We start from the raw sequence: 22,679 nt of genomic DNA on the forward strand, positions 1-22,679 counted from the left end.
AGAAACTAATCTTTGGGTTTTGAACACCATTAAAACTATTACATGCAAAGTGATTAGTGCCCAAAGTCACAATGGTTGGTGTGTTGGGCCAAAGAGACTCCCTATGATAATATTTTCCTGTATCAACAACTGTTCAGAGGTTCTATTAGATTAAGATACTCAAGGCCTAATTCAGAGTAATTTTGTTAGGTGATAAAAGTTGGAGCCCTTATATTAATGCAGACACCCTTATACTCAGGCCCTGATCCAGCAAAGCACTTAAGCTTTGCTATAACCATATGATTATTCATACCAAAATCAATTATACTCGTGCTTAAAGTTAAGCATGTGCATAAGTGCCTTCTGGATCAGAGCCTGATTTACCACTTCTCACTCACACACTGTTCTAACGATCCTAGATATTTCAAAGGCCGCTGTCACAAACTGCTAAACAAACATTAGCTTATAAATCATCACAACACCCTTGGGAGGAGGTGAAGTAAGTAGTATTATTCCAACTTTTGAGATGGAGAAACTGAGGAACTGAAGCCAAGTCATTTGGCCGAGACTACACAGTCACTGCTAGAAATGGGATTAGAACTCAGGATCTCATCACTCCCAACCTGTGTTCTGTCTGTCAGATTACACCGACTCATTTACTTAGACAAAAATTCCTTTACTCATCTGTGAGTGATTAATAAACTGGTAGGTGCAATTTCCTGAATATCAAAAGAATGACTAAAATCTTCTTAGGATAACAGGGTTGTTGAAGATGAAAGAGCTTACATTAATGTTCTAATTCTCATTTTCACTGTTGTTCAGGATCTCAATGATTCACCTCTTGGAATACTTTATATATTGCAATTTACATTACATTTCCATCATGATACTGACAGTTTGCCAAAACAGTAATTCCACAATGCCTTGTCTCACCATTATCAGTTCCTAAATCAATGTATTCAGTCTGCCACTAGGGCCTACAAATCTCCATATTGTGTCTCCACTAATATTTTTGTGAAAATAAGAAAATCTCATTTTTACCACTGGAGATCCAGGCTACTTAGATCACTAGACTCCTTTGGTGTAATCCATGGGTATGCATCATGAACTTTCCCTAAAGTACTGGGATTGTTCAGATGACCAAGCTAGCTGACTAATACTTACAAAGCCTCACACATTATCACCATGTTTAAAAATTACTGAAGACATTAGCTGATCAGGTTAAGTATTATTATTAATATACTTAGTTCATTCTTGTATTTCCTCCATAGATACAAAGATTCCAAGGCCAAAAGGGACCATTGTGATCATCTAGTCTGACCTCATATATAGCACAGACTATCGAATTTCCTGCCCTCCATTCCTCATTGTGAAATTATTTCCTTCTGTACATAAGCCACAGTAAAGGAACATATAAGGAGAAGACAAAGAACACGATAAAAAAGAGCAGTCCCAAAATTAATCTTGGATAAAGTCTCCCCAAAACCAATAAATTTTGATTGAGAAGAATGGACAAAATAGTCCAGAATAAATGCAAACTGGTAATACACCTCCCAACAGAATGATTTCTCAGTTAAGAATTAAAAACATTAGAATAGCACCATGCATTAAGGCAGTGGTTCCCAAAGTTGTTCCATCACTTGTGCAGGGAAAGCTCCTGGCGGGCTGGGCCAGTTTGTTTACCTGCCGTGTCCACAGGTTTGGCCGATCGCAGCTCCCAGTGGCTGAAGTTTGCTGCTCCAGGCCAAAGGGAGCTGCTGGAAGCGGCGTGGGCCGAGGGACGTACTGGCTGCTGCTTCCAGCAGCTCCCATTGGCCTGGAGTAGCAAAGCGCAGCCACTGGGAGCCGCAATCGGTTGAACCTGCGGACGCGGCAGGTAAACAAACTGGCCCAGCCCGCCAGGAGCTTTCCCTGCACAACTGATGCAGCCTGCCAGGAGCTTTCCCTGCACAAGCAATCAGCCGAACCTGTGGATGCAGCAGGAAACAAACCGGCTCAGCCCGCCAGGGGCTTTCCCTGCACAAGCGGCGGAACAAGTTTGGGAACCACTGCATTAAGGTTTGAGGCCTCTGAGAAACATCAACATGCTTTTAGGTAGAAGTCAGAGACTGTATTTAAACACACAAAAAAGGTTTAAAATATAATAATCTGAATCAAGACTCCTCTACTGGGCCTTAATTGAGCAACATGCAAAGCACATGCTTAACTTTAAACACTTGAGTAATCTCCCAGAACTTGGAGCCTTGCTGCCAAGGACTTCCCAGGTGACAATAGCCCCTTGAATGCCCCATTAGGATCCCAATTTGGCAAATCACTTAACTGTGTTCTTAATTTTAAATATATAAATAATCAGATCCTGATTCAGCAAAGCGTGTGAGCACATGCGTAGCACTAAGCACTGAAGTCAAATATATTTAGACGTGTGCTTAAGTGCTTTGCTGAACTGAGGCCTAAGAGAGTCCTCCCTTCTCCAGCATAAAGTTGGCTTCAGCCTCTGGTTCTATTAACTTTCCTCTCTGTTTGTTGCTGGAGGTAATAATAGGTATCCATCTCTACTCCCTCCATCCCATCCATTCCCTGACTTCTCCCTATTCGCTTAGCCTGTTCATTGTCACTGCACTCCAGCTCCTTGAATGCTCCAGCAATTACTAAAGATACCCATACACAGAAAAATTTAACTTCATTCATATAAAGTATTTAAGGACTTAAGAAAGTCAATGGGCTGTGCATGCCCCCTCTGCATTGTGGTGAATTTCACTCATATTGCCCGTTTAAGGTTTATAATGTTAACAGCCATATTTTCTCATGATTTGGTGACTTGTTACTGGCCTTAGACACTCTAAGTGGGATTTACTAAGTGATTTAGGAGCACAAGTCCCACTGAATTGTGCTTCTAAATTTTCCACCTTATTTGCCTACTTATTAGAAATTATTAATTTTCCAATAACTTTGGAATATGAATTCACATTCTGTGTTGAATCAATCAAAATTATATAACTAGATTTTCTATAAAACGGTGTCTCGTGCTGTGAATGCCTGACATAAAGATTAATAATTCAAGCTTGTAATAGTAATTGAGTAGGGTTTCTAATTTATAAATTTAACCTGGGTCTACTTTTGAGAAATGTCATGTACAAGAACTTTAAAAATGCTTATGGGAATTGCACCAAAATTACACAATGCTCACTGTGACTTGAGTATGGCACAATATTCTGAATATGGATATATAATATGTGCATGATGAATTTATACCAGAAACTCTTGGGTAAATAAGAAATTAATTAATCACACATTTAGGGTTTAAAATAGTAGATTGATCTAAAAGCCCCTATGCATGTTCTCTGGAACAGACAAACATCTACATCTGCTCTGCATTAATGGAGCCAAATCGTTATGCTAATTACTACCTTGAGTAGCTGGGGAGATGTGTATGTGTGCTGTGGAGGGAAAAAATCCTCCACTTCAAGCTTCATCCCTTACTTCTCTGCCTCCTTTCAAGGAGCAGGGGATCAGAGGATCCAAGCAGAGGTGGATCCTCTGGCCCTGACTCCACCTACTCCATACAGAGTTGTTTCAAACAGAAGACATGCACCTTCTGCGAGGCACTCCTCGAAATCACGCTCCTCCCAAGTTCACAACAGACCCACACTGTAAGGGAAACTTCAACAGCTGTGGAAAAACAGGCAAGATATGCCTCATGGCCTATGTAGGGTTTTACACATGTCCATTTCTATGAGTGCAATTTGTATTCGGCAAGTGCCTTGTAGGATATTAAAATTCATTTTACAAGTTTTCACTTTTCAAAAAGAAAGCGAAGAAAGGAGATGTAATGGGCCAAAGTCTCTCCTAGGTGAATGAAATCCATAGAGTGTCTCTGTATCTGGTCCAATGTAAATGAGAGTTGAAATCAAGAACTTATATCAGTAAACAAACTCCTGAAAATGTGTCAGCATTTCAAGCAACTGAGATTACTTAAGGCAACCCAGAGAGGAGTTTCATATTCACCTTTTAAAAACACCACTAGAATAATTTTCCTTTGTTGCATATTTTTTAAAGAGTGTTTTGGATTGTGTGTATTTTTCATAGCAATAACATATTATGAAGGAGACTATTACTTGAAGATTGCATGCCATAGTATCTTTGGAACATAAGTACTGAACATAAAAAAAAAAAGAGGAAAAAGTTAAAGATCTGAAAGAATGCATTTTCAAACTGAAACCCTCTTTGTGTATAAAAGTTGTGCAGAACATATGGGATGGACGGATGACCATTCATGCCACAATGACATAAGAAATTTTAAGGCCCAGTCCTGCAAACACTTATTGGGGGAATCTGGGGAGTGCTTATTGTCATGGTACTCCTCATGCTAGTAAGAACTATAACAAGGAGTACGTATGAACAAGATTAGGCTTTTGGTTTGGGAGCATCTCTAGTTTATAATAGACCCTATAATTTTCTATACAAAATAATGTTTGAGGTTTTATCTTTTCTAACTCAAGCAACCCTAATTGTATCCACAAAAAGAAAAGGAGTACTTGTGGCACCTTAAAGACTAACAAATTTATTTGAGCATAAGCTTTCGTGAGCTACAGCTCACTTCATGCTCAAATAAATTTGTTAGTTTCTAAGGTGCCACAAGTACTCCTTTTCTTTTTGCGGATACAGACTAACACGGCTGCTGCTCTGAAACTAATCATATTCAGTATCCCAGTAAATTATTATTTCTAAATTCTAGTCATGTGTGACATGAGGCACTTTCAGACAAAAACTAAAACTTAAAAGAAATGTATATCCACAATTGTTCCATTCTGTCTTACTCCTAATAAAGCAAATACTGTACTTTTATAAAATCTGTTGTCCTCTCCTACAGCATATTTGTTTCCTTTTTAAGCTACCACAGTTGAAATGGCTGTACAGTTAAATAAACTATTTCAGGAAAAAGTCATAGAACAAGGCATTTGGTCTTTCAGACTTAAAAGCTATAGTATCGGATGACTAACTCTTTTTGTCCTGTTCTTCATTAACTCTAAGTATTTTAAAATGAATGGTTTAAAAATATATGTATACATGTGTGCACAAATGTGGAGAAAGCACATTTAACCCAGTCTAACAATTTCTTTAAAAGTTTAAAAAAAAGAAAAAAGAAAAAAAAACAACCAAAGCTTGGCATATGGCAAAAAGACAGCATAAAAGTTTAGTTTAACCAAATGCTGCCCTACTTTCTGATTTGGGGATCTGGAAATCTGATTTTTAGCAATATGGCAAATTTGCATTGTTTGGAAAAAGCTCTATGAAAGATTGTTTTGCCTGTGCTCTGATTCTGCCCTTTCATTAGAAACTGTAGGGTGAGAAATTATATACATTATAATGAACATGATGCAAGCTTGCACCATGAGCCATATTCAGTAATCGGTGTACAAAGGATTAAAACATTGTCTATGGCACCAGCAACTGGAATTTAAGATAGAAAACAGGCTACTTCTAGTGTATGTTTTTCTGGATGGCATGAGGGCTACACAAGGCAGATGGTTAAAAGAAATGAAGAATAAAGAGCTCCACTGGGCTGATTCTAGTCACTTACATCAATATAAATAAGGAATCATTGTACTGAACTTGGTGGAGCTATGCCAGGGTAAAACTGGGTAACATGAGGAGTATCAGGTGATACATGTTAAAAATCAGTCTAAGAATGTTGGTCTCTAAAAAAAATTGCCTAATAATGAGTAGTATTCCCCGTCATATTGAAGATAGGGAAAATATTAAAGACTGTTTCATAGTTTAAGATTGCAAGCTCTTTTAGGTCTGATCCTGCAATGCATTACACATGAGTGATCCTTGTGCTTGCATGCAGCCACACTGAAGTTAACTGGGGTCTATCTGTGCATATATCACAATGCCAAATTAGGGCCTTAGACTGTAAATCTTTGGGTCTGTCTTTATTATACGTCTACACAGTGCCTGACATTATGGGACCAAACCTGGTTGCGGCCTCTGATACTACTATGATATCAATAAAAAGTAATAATACTTCAGTGTAATTTAATTACTAATATTTTCTTAATGACTATCAAAATTACTAACCATACAAATTTTAACATAGTATGAAAAGTGAGAGTGATAAATGTAAAGAAGAAAATACAGCAGTGTTGAGACAATACAGGTTATGCATTATTGTTTTAATAAAAGTCATTTCAGTAGTTTTTTTAATCAGTTCATCCTTTTTGGCCCATCTTTGCTTAACAGTTCTGTTATTAATCTAATACAGACTGTGAGTTAATTCTTTCATTCTTTAGTTTAATTTAGAATGATGAACAAATTTAGAATGATGAACAAAATCTATCAATCTGAGTTAACAAAATTGGATATTACCCTCATGCTGAGTTTAAGGGACATCGACACAAGTTCAATAAGTAGGTATTTTCCACCAAGCAGCAGTAACTATATTTATTGTTTCATTTTGTTATGTTTACCTTTGTGAAGGGGCAGTGGCATTGGAACATTTTCCCCAGGAGGAATACTGATCTTAAGATATCTTGTTTCTGTTTACTAATATGACATTTTGTTTTGTATATCCAATAATCTACAAAAATGAACTTTATGGTCCTGATCCTGCTTCCAATGAAGGCAACAGCAAACTCCTGTTGATTTCAATGTTGCAGGAGCCAGCCATGCATAATTTTTTAAAGTGTACTCAATTTCTTAGCAGAAGCTCAATTTCATTTGTTTGATTGGTTTTCTCTATTAATTTGACTGTAAATTGGGGTAATTTCTCTCTTACCCCAGCCTGATAGCAGTTTTAAATTGTACCAGGTGATGGGCTGAAGAATTCCACTTTTTAAACATTTTTCTTTTATTGCTATGTTAGTATTTTTCTGTTAACTCCCACTATGATGAGTAAATGAATTTAATTGTAAAGAGCTCTTTTGATTTTTTTCTCCCCTTTCCAATCTCTGAGTTAGTCATGTTTATTTGATGTACTTTGTTATCAGATAATGCTTGTGTTTGTCCAGAATTCCCATCACCACCACCAATGTTTACATATTAAACAGGGCACTATGGTTAATTCCTTGTTCATAACAAACGATGCAGAATAATTTCCTTTAAGTACTATAAGGAAAAAAGCTGCTTGATAAAGAGGAAAGGAAAAGAGGGGAAAGAAACATTAAAAATAAGCACTGAAATCCAAGTATCTAATCCAGAGGTACAGTGCCAAAATACAGCTCTAGAGAGGCTGATTAATTGCCGGCTTTTCTACCTGATGCCAAAAAAACATTGCTCTGTTCACTGATCCTGTAATTAAACTGAATTTGTTTTGAAACTGTTTTTCCTGAATTGTGCCACCCTTTGGGGGAAAGAAGGAGAGGTGGGGAGTTTCATTTCTACAAGGCACCAATGAAACAATAGTTTCAAAGGGCAAGAATGGTTTAATCATGAAACAAAGCAATGTTGCATATACACTCTAAAAAAATCAAACATTTGGAAAGAGAAAGCTTTTTGCCTGCAGATGTTTGGTGGGAACCAGAGAACTATAATTTACATCCCTGAAAATAATATTTTGCAGGGTAAAGAATCTTTATTGTTATACTTTAATGTTTCATAATATTATACCAGAAAGTAAGCTTACAATATTCTTGCTTGTTTATCTTATGTTTTATATTAAAGAGGTATTTTAAAAATCCTGTATTTTAATTTGAATATTTTGTAGCACTTTTTAGAAATTTTCTATCAGTCCAATCTTTTAAGGACTTACGAATGAATGATGTCTCATGTTTGGGTAAATGGAACTACTCATATGAATAGATTTACTTATATCTCCCTCCCCACTCCGTTATTTCTCAGTGATAACTGGATGCAGAACATGAAACCATGCCAGAGACAGTTTAGTGAATGCACACTCTAATGAAGCAACCAGTGGCATTCAGAGGATTGAGCTCTGTTTATTAATCGCACTAGGGATCTGGCTTTGGCCTTATACAGCGTATAATCAAAATCAGCAGTGCTCTATTGAATACAGAAGACAATGCAGACAACTATGCTTACACCATTTTTACTCATTACAATTCTACTGCTGAAATGAAACCTTATTCATAAAAATAATACTTGCAGTTGTAAAGCGCCTTGCATAGAGAGTGTGAAAGAAGCAGCAGGGGGAAAACAGACTCAAGCCTTCTCTATTATTAGGGGTTTGCTCCAGTTACAGTCTCCCGTGGCCAGGCATTAGTATAGCTGCACCAGTGCAAAAACCTCTCTGTAGCCGTGATTTTCATTGGTCCAGCAAGCAGGGGTCAACTGTACCAATGAAAATTATGGTTTATAGCATTTTGGCCTGTGTACAATAGGTATTTGTACTGGGGCAGACACAGTGGTGGGTGGGCTTGCATGATTTAAATCCCACACATAAACAAGGCCTCAGATATGTTCAGGGAATGGCTCAAGGCCACAGTTCCGTATGCCTATACTGCAAGTGAAGGTGTGATTATAGCATGAGTAATTTAGCTAGCATGGGTAATAACAGTAGAGTAGACATGGAGGAATGGGTTCAGCATGGACCATCAACCACAGTAGAAAGGACCCTGAGTATAAACTCTGGCTGCTAGCCTCTGCCCTTATGTCTACACTACTGTTATTACCTGTGCTAGCTAGAAAAAAGCTACCCATGCTAAAATCACACCTTCACTTGCAGTATAGACATACCCTCTGTGACTCAGTGATAAAACCAGTAATAGAACCCAAGAGTTCAGACTTACAGTCCTTCGTCCACTTTTCCTGGTTCTTCACAGCTTGGGACAGAATATGACACTGTATCTGTATGACTCTATAACTATTTCCCAGTGAAATACATAGTCATTGATCAAAAAGCTCAGTGTATCAATATAGTATCATACAGTATCCTAAAGTATATTTAACTCTTTCCCCATCACAATCTAAGCATGCAGTGATACACTTGTACCCCTGGTTTAACTATTAGAGGACAAACATAAAATGTGTTAGAATCAGGGCCGGTTCCAGGCACCAGCTTTCCAAGCAGGTGCTTGGGGCGGCATTCAGACTGGGGCGGCAGTTCCTCCGGCCGCGGCGGCAATTCGGCGGCAACTGCTTGGGGCGGCAAAATTGGTAGAGCCGTCCCTGGTTAGAATTGTTAAAAATGAATATAATAAATTAATGCACTATATATCACTTATTTCGCTCTGAACAATTAAATAGACTAGTAGATTCATTTTTACTTCTAATAATTTTCTACTCAGTTTCATTTTCTGGGTTTTGTGCACAAGCATCATGCTGCAATGTTTGATTTGCAAACTCAGCAGGGCAACATTTGTTTAAAAACAAAACAAACAAAAACCGAAACAAACCTGTTTCTTTGGGAATGTAGAGAAATCATAGATACATTTGTCTTGATCTTTTGAAGTTTATTTTTATAACACCTAAATTTTGGGCCAAATTTTTATTTCTAAATGGCTGCCTAGATGTGGCTGCATTTCAGGAGTGGATTACATGATCCCTTGTCCATAGTTTGTATATCTGATTTATTGGTAAAGCATTTTGGGATCCTAAAGATGAGGCATTATATAGGATAACATTATTATTCATAGTTGAATGATCATGCAGTGACAAGCCCAAAGAGAATGAAGTTGGATATGTTTGTTTTTCTTCAATAAATTCATGTTAGGTACATTAAAACATTCCAGATAGGTATTGAAAACAGGATGAAGACAAATTGTAGGTGTGAGATTACACAGCTCCTCACTCCATTGTGTATTGTGTGGGATGGAACCCCAGACATTCAGTTTTTTCCTGGTAGCATTCTGCTTGGAGGTTGGACGGATCACAAATTCTACTTTCTTTTCCACACCTGTTCCTGGGAAACTAAACACATGATCTTTCTAGTGCTGAGCCCTCAAGGTAGTCAGAATCTTGAGGTTTTTCTCAAATCATGGGTATTCTCCATGGCATTGAATTTCACAGAGCAAAGTGCAATTGACAGACTAATTGCTGATCTTTTCCCCTGGAGGAGAAATCTCAAAATCTTAGTCTTTCCAAACATACCCCTTGTAGATTTTCAAAGCATCTTCTGAGGTAACTCTGTAATTGATCAATATTCTCTAGCTCTTCTTTCTTTCTTTCTACGCAGATTTTCAGTATTCTCTGAAATTTGTATTTCTGACGTGACCCATAAGCTCCAGGTTCTAAATGATCCCATGACAATTTTGGCAAAAGTAGCTTTGTTATCCCTGGTAGGGATCCTGGGCAAATGCCATCTTTGATGAATACATTCAGCCTACCCTAATCCCTCTTCTAATTACAGTTACATACAGAGTTCTTCTTCACTGTCTGTCCTTCACTGATGTGTAATGGTGCTGTGTGTTCTTAAAACAATTCCAGAAATGCTTCATTCCAGTAGTCCCAGCAGCAATCACTGTACAGTGCAACCCCAATTTTCCAAACCAGGGTTTACCAAAAGTCAGTTACGTCCTCGGATGTTGTGTTGCCTGAAGCTACGCAGGAAGCCAAGTTCTTCTGGAGTTTTGTATCATTTAGGATACCAGGGAACCAAGTCCTGAGTTTAGCTTTATAGGAGTTTATCTGCTTCTGCCCCATGAAGCCTACAACCTTGCAGGGATGAAGCTCCACATACGCTCTCAAGTATCTGAACCTTCATTTTTATGAAGGTTTGAGGTCCCCCTGAGATTTTTATAAATTGTGTGTGCTATTGTATGTTCACAGACAAAAAGCTCCATTAAAAACAGAGAGGAAGAGAGAGAGAGAGACAGAGATTGTAAATACCGGTCATTCCATTAAACATTATAGGAACATTATAGCAATTCTGAAGAAAATGCTTGAGAGCAAGGAAACTCAGTCTGAAGATTCTCCCAATTAACCTTAACTATGCTCCACTCAATGGGGATAGTGGTATATCATGAAGAGTCATTAATATTATTAAGGGTTATTAGCCTACTGGATAGGTGGGAAGCAGTAGATAGGATATGTCTTGATTTTAGTAAGGCTTTTGACACATGGAAGAATGTGGTCTAGATTAAATTACTATAAAATGGGTGCACAACTGGCTAAAAGCCTGTACTCAAAGAAGTAGTTATTAACGGTTTGCTGTCAAACTGGGAGTATGTATCTAGTGGAGTTCTGCAGGGGGTCAGTCCTGGGTCTGGTACTAATCAATATTTTAATTAATGACCTGTTTGATGGAGTGAAGAGTATGCTTATAAAATATACGGATGGTACCTGCCTGGGAGAGGCTACAGGCACTTTGTAGGATGGGATGAGAATTCAAAACAAACTTGACAAACTGGAGAATTGGTCTGAAATCAACAAGATGAAATTTAATAAAGTGCAAAGTACTACACTTGAAATCAAATGCACAACTACAAAGAAAGAATAACTGACTTTGTGGTAGTACTGCTGAAAAGGATCTGGGAGTCATAGTAGATCACAAATTGAATATGAGTCAACAATGTGACGCCATTCTGAAAAAGGCTAATATCATTCTGGGATATATTAACAGGAGCATTTTATATAAGACATGGGAGGTAATTGTCCTCCTCTACTCAGCACTGATGAGACCTCGGCTGGAGTACTGTGTCCAATTCTGGGCATCACACTTTAGGAAAGATGTGGACAAATTTGAGAGAATCCAAAGGAGAGTAAGAAAAATGATAAAAGGTTTAGAAAACCTGCCTCTGAGGAAAGGTTAAAAACCTGGGCAAGTTCAGTCTTGAGAAAAGATGACTGAGGGGAGACCCTGATAACAGTCTTCAAATATGTTAAGGGCTGTTCTAGAGAGGACTGTGATCAATTTCCATGCACATAGCAGAGGATATAAAAGATACCTGAGACATCTCCATTTTGCCTCTTTCCTGCTCCATATTCTCTGGACTGTGGATTTACAACTAAAAGGAGTATCTTGAACTATGGTCTGAGGACCTTCCAATCTTTCGGAAGTTACCTGAGAGACTTTTGTAAGCCAGCAGTCTATTCCATCTCTCCTATAGACCTGATAGGTCATGTAAGGTCTGAGATATCTATTGACCTGGGGTTAAGTGTTGGATCCTTTAGGATTGGTAGAACCTCATATATGGTGAATTGGGTTTTCAGTAACCTCTCACTATATTAGGCCTGTTTTTCTGCATGGGAGCCAAGGGCTGGAATGCCTAAAGGAGACTGTGTTTAGCTTCTGGTTAACCAGTATGATACTGCAGAAGCTCTTTTGTTACTGGCTTGGTGAATCTAATTATAGGAAAACCACCAGTTTTGGGGATTGTCTGCCCTATTTCTTGCAGTCTGTCCTGAGTGTTGCATTCTCAGTGTGCTCCATCCCTGTCACCCTGTCACACACGTAATACTTTTTAGCTAGTTCATTCCTTCCTGAGGGGATGGCTATGTTAGACAACATGACTAGCCTGCTAGAAATCCAATCCTACAACCCTTATTCATGTGAGAAAGGACTGAAGGATCAGGCCCCATGGTTAAAGTGATCAGATGAAATATTCTTTCCAGGACAGGTCCTGTTTTTCAACAGCCTGTTCCAGAAATGTGAAGTCTTAAAGCAAGACTATTAAGTGTCCCATTTTACTCTCAGCAGCTCCCTCAATCTTTCTTAATGCATCTGTTGCACAAAGCTAACCAACCATTTAAAGCAGAAAGAGCACTTAAGTTTCTGATCTTGGGTCCTGCTTCTTCAGTGCGCTCCAAGCAGGAGGATCCCTGGAGCCTGGATGGAGCTTCTCAGGGCTTTAGTTTAAAAAGAAAGAAAAGAGGAGCTAAGGAATACCAACTAGGAATTCTGCTACTTCTGCTCTCCTCTTATATCAGAGAGCTATATTGTTTTGCAGCATTCTATTAAGCTAAACACTGAGCAACCTTTTCCTAAGCACAGTGTTTGGATGCAGCTAATGTTCCTGTTTCTTTAACCTTTTGCTTTGGTTATAAGCAGATGTAAAAATCTCTGTAGGATAATTTAATTCCTACAGATGTTCAAGCGCAAAAGGAGACACAATTGTCGTCAGCAGACGTGGGTCTGCATGTTCCATCAGCTAATGGGATGTCATCTGTGTATAGGTTACAGGGAAAAGTTTGAAAACTAAATGGATGTGGCAATTAAAGTGAATATATAGAGAGAGATACACATGAATAAGCAAAAAAAAAATCTTTAAAAGAAGTAATTGCTGTATTAAAAAAGACTGAACTGCTTGTGTTGCTATTTTAACAAGGTAATTCAAATCACTGACTCTCTGCCAGGCTTGTTTTGAGCTGTGTTGTTTAAACCATCTTGCAATAGCTCCAGGCCACTTTAGTGAACTTTATTTTCAAAGATGTAGGGTGGAGATTTGGGGGAATTATGTGTTGGCTGTGACTAGCAGCATTTTAAATACAGTCTTTGTAGGATGAGAAAGGGATTTTATTTTATTTTATATATTTCTGTATCTAGCCATTTTAAAGTCTGTCATTTTTCAGTTTATTTACTAATTTTCTTTCCACCTCTATAGTAACCATATTTTAACACCTTTTTATTAAGTTTGAGGCAGCCTAGAAAATAGTTTTTAAAATGTATCTTTGAAGACTAAACTAATTCCCAGGTCCTTTGCTTTATTTTTGTATAGGACTATCTTTTCTTCCTCACCAGGTGGAACATTTCTATGTGGAAGCTAAGCAGGAAACTAAAAGAGACCAGACTGCATAACAATGAAAAATACAAATCCTGAGTGATTCCAATTTGACTCCTCAGAAAAATACTAATTCTTTACCTACTGCATAGGAGCTGTAAACAGTTTGCAAGTTAGTTGTGAGTGGATTTTCTTTATCAGAAAGAAAAAAAGTTAACCAGCTGGATCATGACATTAATTTTGAGATCCGAGCATATGGCAATGTTAAAGCAGCTGAAGGGGTAGCAGCTAGGCATAAAGGAATCTGTAGGGCTGGGTTTCTAGTCAGGTATATTCCACAACTGAGCCCCACAAGTAAAACAGTTGACTAATCCAAACTCTCAAATAAAAGTAGATGAAATTTATATCCCAGAAATCACACAGTGACGAGACTTCCCACCCAGCCCATAGATGGGAGTAAATTTGGGGAATTATGCTCTGGCCCATCAACTCTGAAACTTAATTCCAGCCATTTACTTCCTGCACTCCCTGTTCTGGTAATAAGGAGCTTGCTGTCTCATTAGCTTGTCAGCAATGCCTGGGGGATCTCCTGCTGGCCTTTTAGATTTAGCTTCTGCATTACAGCCAGTGCCTCATGTGGCTGCCTCTCTCTACAATCCCTGCAGCATTTGAAGAGGTGCCTAGCTGAATGTGACAAGGTTTTAACTCCTTATTTGCCACTTTGTGGGACCTTATTAAAAGCAACCTTACAAGTTAACTTCATTGAGGAGATGATCTAGAGTCAAGTCAAAATCAAAAATTGCTAAGGAGGATGTGATGGGATCCGCTTACCCTGCACTAGCCCAGACAGGGTTAAACCCATATTATTCACAGCGGAAGTCCGGCCATGCGCCAAATGCTCTAGCAGTATAAAGGAAGGAAGCCCAACTCACTCTGGGCTGGCGGCTGCAGGGGAAGGACCTGTTTGAGAAGCTTCTGTGGAGGGCCAGCCATAGCCCCTGACTGCGCTGGGAATCAGAGCCTCTCAGGGCCCGCTTGAACCCCAGTGACTGGAGGAGCCACTGGAGCCAACCAGCCCAGCTGATCATGGAGAATCTGAAGTCTCATGGGAGACCCCAACACAGACACTGATAGGAAGTGACCCAGGGAGGGTGACGGAGTGGTACCTTCCACCCGGGAAACTTTAGCGTGTTTTGGTAGGACCCCCCGATGAGTCAGTGGCAAGTTGCTATGCCGCTGTTAGGACCCTGGGTCAGAGCCTGGTGGAATTGGGCTGGCCTGGGCTGCCACACCCCTTGGTTGGTGCCCCACCCACATAGACTTTGGCTGCTAGGTCACGCTGCCCTGCCCCTAAGGGCTGCTCTATGGACTCTGGCTGCTAGGTCATGCTGCCCTGCACCTAACGGCTTCTCTATGGACTCTGGCCGCTAGGCCGCACTGCCCTAACCCTAGGGACATAGACCGTCACAGAGGCGTACAAAAGAATAGTGCAAGTATGTTGGGACAATATCATAAAGGCTAATGCACAAAATGAGATACACTTAGCAAGGGACATAAAAGGCAATAAGAAGAGGTTCTATAAATACAGTAGGAGCAAGAAAGAAAAAATGTAGGTCCTCTACTTAGTATGGAAGAAGAGCTAGTAACAAACAGCATGAAGAAGACTGAGGTGTTTAATGCTATTTTGCTTCAGGTTTTACTGAAAATGTAAATTATGACCAGATACTTAACACAATTAATACTAACAACAAGAGGGAAGGAATACAAGCCAAAATAGGGAAAGAACAGGTTAAAGGATATTTATATAAAATAGATGTATTCAAGTCAGCAGGACCTGATGAAATTTACCCTATGGTACTTAAGTAACTAGCTGAAGCAATCTTGGAACCATCAGCAATTATCTTTGAGAATTCCTGGAGGATGGTTGAGGTCTGAGAGGACTGGAGAAAGGTAAACACAGTACCTATCATTAATAAGGGGAACAAAGAGGACTCGGGGTATTATAGACCAGTAAGCCTAACTTCAGTACATGGATCAAAATACTGGGTCAAATTATTAAACAAGTAATTTGTAGGCACCTAGAAGATAATAGGATTATAAGTAATAGCCAACATGGATTTGTCAAGAACAATCATGCCAAACCAACTTCATTTCATTCTTTGACAGGGTTACTGGCCTAGTGGATGGGGGAAAAGAAGTAGACATGATATCTTTATTTTAGTAATGCTTTTGACACAGTCCCACATGACATTTTCATAAACGAATTAGGGAAATGTGGTCTAGATTAAATTACAAGGTGCGTGCACAACTGGCTAAAAAACTGTACTCAAAGAGTAGTTATCAATAGTTTGCTGTCAAATGGGGGGAGATGTATCTAGTGAGATTCTGCAGGGATCAGTCCTGTGTCCAGTAGTAGTCAATATTTTCATTAATGACTTGGATAATGGATTCAAGAGTATGCTTATAAAATTTGTGGATGGCACCAAGCTGGGAGGGGCTGCAAAAACTCTGGAGGACAGAATTGACAAACTGGAGAATTGGTCTCATAGCAGCAAGATGAAATTCAATAAGGATAAGTGAAAAATACTCTGCTTAAGAAGGTAAAATCAAATGCACAATTACAAAAGAGGAATAACTGACTTGGGGGTAGTACTGCTGAAAAGGATCTGGGGGTTATAGTGGATCACAAATTGAATATGTCAACAATATGATGTAGTTGTGAAAAAGGCTAATATAATGAAAAAATATAAATATGTGCTGGAAATATGTCCTTCAAATGTGTTTGGCAGGTAGGGCTTAAGTCACCCTGCCCCAGACAAAGGAATGTGGTTCTGCCTCTTTGAATGTTTCTCCAGTGTAAATTGATCAAGGAGAGACAATGGAAGTACATTTACATAAGGTAAACAAAGCCATCAAACTAGTGACAGGGGGAGACATGACCGGGGGGGGGGGGGGGGGGGGGGGGGAGAGGAGGAAACTTCAAAAATTAACATGTCGTTAGCAGAGCCCCCTGGTGGGCTTCCTGACTTTGAAAACAAAGAAACTTTGAGGATATAAGCAGAGAGTGAGCTATTTTGGCATCCTTCACCTGAGGAGACAAAGAAACCCTGGGCTTTGGGATCTCTTTTGGATCCTGGCTAAGAACTGGCCAACCATACTGGAAGAATGACAGTGGTAAGAAAACTACTTTGAACAAAAGACTATAGTTTAAGTTAGGTTTTAGTCTTAGAAGCATATTTTTACCTTTGTTTGTAACCATTTTGATCCCTATTCCTTCTACTTTCTATCACTTAAATATATGTTCTTTGTTAATAAACTTAATCTTGTTTTACTACACAATCTACTCAGTGCAGTGTTTCAAACTGAAGAGTAAAGTTCTCGGTCAAATTAACAGGCTGATGATCTGTACTGTCTCTTTAAAGGAGCAGCAAATTGGATCAGGGTATGTGAGCGCTGGTGGTTGGGCATATAAAAGCCACAGTGGAGATGAAGGGGTTAAAGAGTTGCTGGCAGCTAGGCTGGCCCATCCCTCCAGCCCTGTCAATCATGTCAATGGTGGAATAAGAGCTTAAAAACAGGAAGTTCCCACCAGTTGCTGGGCAGCTCTGGGAGAGAGAGTAGATGGTGGTTATACAGCTCCTAAAGGAGTCTCCTGGAAGATCTCAGGGGAACTGCCCTCAGGAAGGCCATTTACCAGTGCCCCCCGCCCCATCATGCCTGAGCCTACAGAGAAACGATGACCCTGGTATACTGGCTGGATAAGAAAGGTCTGGCAAGCATGAAGGTGAGCAGATTAGGTGGTTGGTGCTCCTACTCTCTGCCCCTTTTGGGGTTAGGGAATCTGAGAACACATAAAAGGGATGAGGGGAATGGGAACCAAGGACCCTACCCCATCCATAAAAAGGGCCTATTTAGCATGATTTGTATAGTAGAGGCAGATGAGCATGTGCTAAGGATTTTTCAGTGTCTATCCATTATGAGGTGCCTGTCAGCAACTTGAAAATTGTGACAGTGCTACAGTGATCAGGGCTGAGCACTACAGAAGAGAAGGTATTGGGAAAACTCTGAACTGGAACGGCAGTTGGTGTCACCCTGAAAGGAGAAACCAGGCTGGTAGAAGCCAGGGTGAGGTCACTGTGCTGTGAGTAGGCTGCTGCTGTTGGTGTCCTGAGCTAAGCTGCACTACACAGAAGCATCCATGATTACAGGGCAGGTGGTAACACAACTCCTTACTGGTCTGAGTGAACCCTCATAGCATCACAAAAGGATCTGGGAGTTAAAGTGAGTCAACAGTGTGATGCAGTTGTGAAAAATGTAAATATACTGGGCTGTATTAACAGGAGTGTCGTATGTATGACATGGGAGGTAACTGTCCTTCTCTACTCAGCACTGGTGAGGCCTCAGCTGGAGCACTGTGTCCAGGTCTGGGTGACACACTTTAAGAAAGATGTGGACAAATTGGAGAGAGTCCAGAGGCAAGGAACAAAAATGATTAAAGGTTTAGAAAACCTGCCTTTGAGGAAAGGTTAAAAAACCTGGGCGTGTTTAGTCTTGACAAAAGAAGGCTGAGCGGGGACCTGATAAATCTATGCTAAGGGCTGTTGTAAAGAGGACAGTTATCAATTGTTCTCCTTCTCCACTGAAGGCAGGACGAGAAGTAATGAGCTTAATCTGCAGCAAGGGAGACTTAGTTTAGATATTAGGACATTTTTTTCTAACTATAAGGGTAATTAAACACTGGAATAGGCTTCCAAGGAGGTTGTGGAATCCCTGTCATTGGAGTTCTTAAGAACAAGTTAAAGAAACACCTGTTAGGATGGTCTAGTTTTACTTGGGCTTGCCTCAGAGTAGGAGGCTGGACTAGATGATCTCTCAAGGTCCCTTCCAGTCCTACATTTCTATGATTCTATAACCGTAACAACTTTAAATGCCACTATTTTGGGAGGGAATAAACCTTTATTAACGACCCAGTCTCCCAACAGCATCAACCATTCCTGAAGCAGGAGCAGGCAAGGTGCTGGCCTCAGTTGGTGGAGGGTTTGGCCCACTCCACATTGAGGATGAGGTGGTCGTAGCCAAAGCCGAAGATGCCGGCGATGGTGCGGGCAGCATCCTTGCGCCGGTGGAAGCTGACAAAGGCAAAGCCCTTAGACTGCCCCCTGGTCTTATCCTTGGCCAGGTAGATCCTGGAGATGGAGCCAAAGGGGCAGAACAGCTCCTGCAGGTCGGTCTCCCGCGAGTCCTCCGACAGGTTGGTGACCCAGATGGTGGCGTTGTCATCGGCCCTGTGGTTGGGCTGCATGGACTCCCCACGGTGGCTGGCTCCGTCACGCAGGCTGGGCGGGACCTACTTCCCCGTTTTGCTCTGCTGGGCCTGGACCAGCTCCGGTTCTCTTGGAAGCATCTCCTTCTTGCCTGTGGACAGGCCCAGCTGCTCAGCCAGCTCCTTCTGCAGAGGGCCCAGCATGTCCTTGTAGGGGCAGTACATCGTCCAGTGGTCGCCCTTGCAGATCCAGCACGACACGATCTTCTGCCCCTTCAGCTTGTTCATGGGGTCCTCTTCCTCCTGGCAGTTCAGGTCCTCCTTGCTGGTGATGAAGGTCATGAAGACGTCATCGCTCACCGTGGTCGTGGCCACATTGGGGCCCGGAGCATCAAACTCAGAGTTGCCGAATTTCTTCCAGTTCTTCCACCAAGCCACATCCTTGGAGGCCTTCCTGGTCTCAATTCGGAAGGTGTGGATGATCTTCACCTTGCGCCCATCCTCCTCCTCCACGTACTCTGCGATGGTTTTGATGTTCCTGTTGATGAGTTCTTTTGGGGATGGGAGGGGACCTGCTTTCAGCAGCTCAACGTCTGCGCTCACAGGCAATCCTTTCTCCAACTCAGGCAAAAAAATGGGTAACCTTAGCTGCAAGGCACAATAGCCCAGTTCTGCAAAAGGAAGTGTAGCCAAAGCCAAATGGCTGGAGTCAGACTAAGGCTCTAGTTCTAAGATCCTGATTATCTGTTGCTGTACTAGACACATGTTGCTGTGTGAGGCAAATGTAACTATATTATGGTGCTGCCTACAGGTCTATCTGATGGCCCATGGTGAGAATTAAGAGTCTCACCTGAGAACAGCCAGAGCACAGGACACTCCAGCCATGCCACCTCATTCTCCATTGTTGGCATGCCCTCAGGAGAATTCTGTGTTGGAGGTTGGGAGAGGGACAGAAGTCAATATAGAGCTGTTCTACTTGCTCTATGCCACGTTGGGAACTTTTTTAATGGCAGAGGTATTCCCTGAGATCCAGTTCCACTCAATTAACAGCCTACTTACACTGCTGGAATGGCATAAAGGGGCATCACGAGAGCAGAGAATTGGGCTCTATATCCTTCTTCCTTAGCTCCACTATGCAGTGTGAGAGAGAAACTGAGGTTAGAAGTAGCAGGAAAGTTGTGTGTGTGGGTGAGATATGCTCCTTCAATTACCACATTAATATGGTATGATTTGGAAGAAATGCTGGGCACAGGAAGTTAACCTGTTTGTTAAACCCTTAAGAGTTCTTTCTTGGTCCTCTCTAGTAAATGAAGAAGGCGGCGTTGGGAACTCCAAAAGAATTTAAAAAAAAGTTTCTTAATTGGGTTGCTATTGACTTTTCTCTTTAATCCCCCTTCCTAAGTATAGCAATAGCAGCTGTCATGATGTGGCAGGTTTACAGCTGACAGATCTGCATTGGTGCACACACAGCTATGCATACCTGGCACACAAGGGTCGGATTTGTTTTGGAGGGTTTTTTTTTTCTTGCTTAGCCAGCAGCAGTCAGATTTTTATAGGGGATCTGGAATTATTGGCCAGAGGGCAAAGTTTATTGTAAGTAATCTGCCTCTAAAATAGATTCAGTGTTTCAGCCAGGCCACTCTTCTCACTTTCCTGTCCTGAGCCTGTCATTACCAGACCTTTGTGCTTCATTGCTGCCGGCCTAGTGATTGCTGTCGCTGGAAATGAACATGCAGGTGGTGTACTAATGATCATTGCCTCCATTCTTGACACCAACTGTTACCTTGTTACTACTGTTCCAGACTTTGATCTTTTGGCAGTTTGTTTAGCAGAGAAAGGTCAGTACCTGTTGGGGTTCGTACATTCTGCACGATCACCTGTTATTTCTCAGTCTAGTTTTGAGCCTGGACGCCAGGTGCTATTCTTTAGCAGATGTGTTTTGCTGAACAGTTCCCCCATGACAGTTGCTGGAGAAGCAACAAATATATTATGTTTCAATAACTAATGGTCCAATATGGCAACCCCCTACTGACTTTGGGTAGCATAACACTTACTTACTCACATGAATAGTTTATGGGACTACTCACATGATGAGCACTACTCAGGATTTGTACAGGTTGTACTTAGGACTTAAGGGTCTAAATTAGCTGTTACCACTCAAGAAAGAGATCTTGGAATTATCATGGATCGTTCGCTGAAAACATCTCCTCAGTGTTCTGTGGAAGTAAAAAAAGCTAAAGGAATGTTAGGAACCATTAGGAAAAGGGTAGATAATAAAACAGAAAATATGCCACTATATAAATTCATGGTACGCCCACACCTTGAATACTATGCAGTTCTGGTCGCCCTATCTCAAAAAGGATATATTAGAATTGGAAAAAACACAGACAAGGGCAACAAATGATTAGGGGTATGGAACAGCTTCCATAAGAAGAGAGATTTAAAAGACTGGGACTGTTCAGTTAGGAAAAGAGATGACTAAGGGGGTATATGAAAGAGGTCTATAAAATCATGAATGGTATGGAGAAAGTGAATAGGGAAGTGTTATTTACCCCTTTGCATAACATAAGAACCTGGGTCACCCAATGAAACTATTAGGCAGAAGGTTTAAAACAAACATAAGGAAATACTACTTCACACAACACACAGTCAATCTTTGGAACTCATTGCTAGGGGATACTATGAAGGCCAAAAGTATAACTGGATTAAAAAAACAATTAGATAAGTTTTCATGGAGAGTAGGTCCATCAATGACTATTAGCCAAGATCATCAGGGTCCATAATTCTCTTGGTGTCCATAATTCTCTGACTGCTAGAAGCTTGGGACTGGATGACAGAGGATGCATCACTTGATAAATTGTCCTGTTCTGATCACTTCCTCTGAAGCATTTGGCCCTGGCCACTGTGAGAAGACAGGATATGAGGCTAGATGGACCACTGGTTTGAGGCAATATGGCCATTATGTTCTTATGTTGCAAAACTGAGATCTGTGGATAGATATGCAGTTACCTGACTTCACCACTAGCATCTAAACTAGTCTGAATTAGGAGAAGCCCAGAGCATGCTAAGTTTTCTATGGTGAACTTTATATATAAAGGACCTAATTTTCAGATACACTGGGCATCTGTAGCTCCCACTGAAATCAGTAGGAGCTGTGACTCCTTTGAACTTCTGAAAATCAGGTCATAAAGTCTCTTAAAAGAAGACTGGTGTGGAGTTGCCATTTTTGAGACTTTAGCAACTCTGAAAAGCTCAATGAACTGGGCAAATAAACAGCAATTAGCTGGCCTGTGCACTTATGTGGCACTCAAACTTGGAAGGAAATTGGGAAAGATCTGGGGGGAGGTTGATGGTAATTAAATTTCAGTGGTTGGTGACTGCAATGATTTTTTGGCAGGTGGTCTCAGATGCAATGTTAAATTCATCCCTGTTGAAGTCAAAGAAGCTACATCAGCGAGGTGTTTTGGCCTACTGGATCCACTTTAGTTAAATCTGTGGTTGGTTTTGAATATTATTAATCATGCGGTGGTCTCTTTTGAACCTTTGATGGGTGTCTCTCTGGCGCTGTTTTATCTTGGTTGTCCTAGTGTCTCATTTTCTATCTATTTATCCCACTGGCTATGAAACTATTTAATTTTCAGGTTTCACAAGTTTCAGTCCTGTGGGACAAATGTGGATGTCAGTCTGGATTGTCCCTTCATATACTACATAGAATCTGGAGAGGCTCATGGGCTCTTAACTATCATTTTTGAGCCTCTGGTCAATAATATTGTTTATCTTAGTTGTGCCTGATGCAGAAAGAATACATGTATTTAGGTTTC

At 40.6% G+C, this 22,679-nt stretch overlaps 1 pseudogene; it reads right to left on the minus strand.

The window, feature by feature from the left end:
• Nucleotides 1–18,618: 18,618 nt before the first annotated feature.
• Nucleotides 18,619–20,622, minus strand: LOC141994648 (eukaryotic translation initiation factor 3 subunit G pseudogene; annotated as a pseudogene).
• Between the last annotated feature and the right edge of the window lie 2,057 nt (nt 20,623–22,679).

This window comes from Natator depressus, chromosome 10 (genome assembly GCF_965152275.1).
Source record: "Natator depressus isolate rNatDep1 chromosome 10, rNatDep2.hap1, whole genome shotgun sequence".
Lineage (NCBI taxonomy): Eukaryota > Metazoa > Chordata > Testudines > Cheloniidae > Natator > Natator depressus.